This window comes from Mandrillus leucophaeus, unplaced genomic scaffold (genome assembly GCF_000951045.1).
Source record: "Mandrillus leucophaeus isolate KB7577 unplaced genomic scaffold, Mleu.le_1.0 Scaffold1156, whole genome shotgun sequence".
Taxonomy (NCBI): Eukaryota; Metazoa; Chordata; class Mammalia; order Primates; family Cercopithecidae; genus Mandrillus; species Mandrillus leucophaeus.
Window position 1 is genome coordinate 482,815 of NW_012099832.1, and position 1,368 is coordinate 484,182.

Sequence of the window (1,368 nt, forward strand, 5' to 3'; positions counted from 1 at the left end):
GCTGAGGAATGAAAGTTGCTTGAACCCAGGAGTCAGAGATTGCATTGAGCCAAAATCATGCCACTGCACTCCAACCTGGATGGCAGAGTGAAACGGTGTCTCAAAAAAATAAATAAAAATAAAATAATAATAAAAAATTAAAAAAAATCAACTCAGAGCTGCTAATATTATGAGATTTAAAATAAAGGTCTAAAATATATCAACTTGGTTTATGCTGATTTTAATTATAATTTTTCTTTGAGTTACATTTTCAAAATGATCAACATTTAAAATAGAATTTAATTACCACCACATAAAATCTCAAATAAGATCTAAACTGTAATCAAAGGAAACCACTACTATACCAACAAGGGTGAACTACCACTCTAACCTGATTCTTGTTGGAAGGAGGGCTCAAATTTAGTTGCAAAAACAATTCTATATTTTCATCTACAATCCACAGAGACTAAAAGAACAACATACTATATTATTTTAAAACATCTTTACTTTTAGTTTATAAGATTTTCTTTGATGCTTTCATCACACTACTTTCCTGCCTTAAACCTTATACCATATGTAGGAATTTCAAGTCTCTATAACATACCGTAAAATTTATTCACACCCCAGTACCTGTCTATACAATGTACTATAACATGGACATATAATGCCCCATGCCACTAAATTGCTGATATATATCATCTGTGTTCATAGCACAAAATTTTATACATAAAATAGTATATAAATTCAATTCTTGTCCATATTCCATAAATGAGTATTTCTTGACACCCTGTCAAAGTGGCTCTTAAAACTATTGAAGGAAAGATTTTTAGTAATTGTTTATTAATCTAAAATGCTCTATTTCTGTTCAAACTATTATCAACAACACTTGATCTCTTTCTCAGCAGATGGTTGTGCTTCCTACTTCACTTAGATAACTGAAGCAATAAGAGACTTAAAGATCAGCAATCCCCAAACATTTTGGCACCAGGGATAATGGAAGACAATTTTTCCAAGGACGGGGGAGTGGTAGGGGATGGTTTTAGGATGAAACTGTTCCACCTTAGATAATCAGACATTAATTAGATTTTCATAAGGAATAGGCAACCTAGATCTTTGGCATGCACATTTCACAGTAGTATTCACCATCCCATGAGAAGCTGACGCCAGGCTGATCTGATAGAAGGGGGAGCACAGACAGTAATGCTCACTGGCCCGCTGCTCACCACCTGCTGTGTGGTCTGTTTCCTAACAGGTCTGGGACTGATTACCGGTCTGCAGCCTGGCGGTTGTGGACCCCTGTATAGATCACTTATCACATCTCTTTTTACTGATTTTATGTCTTTCTCACTGGATAGTGTGGTTAAATTGCCTAAGGGTAAACTCTCCAAT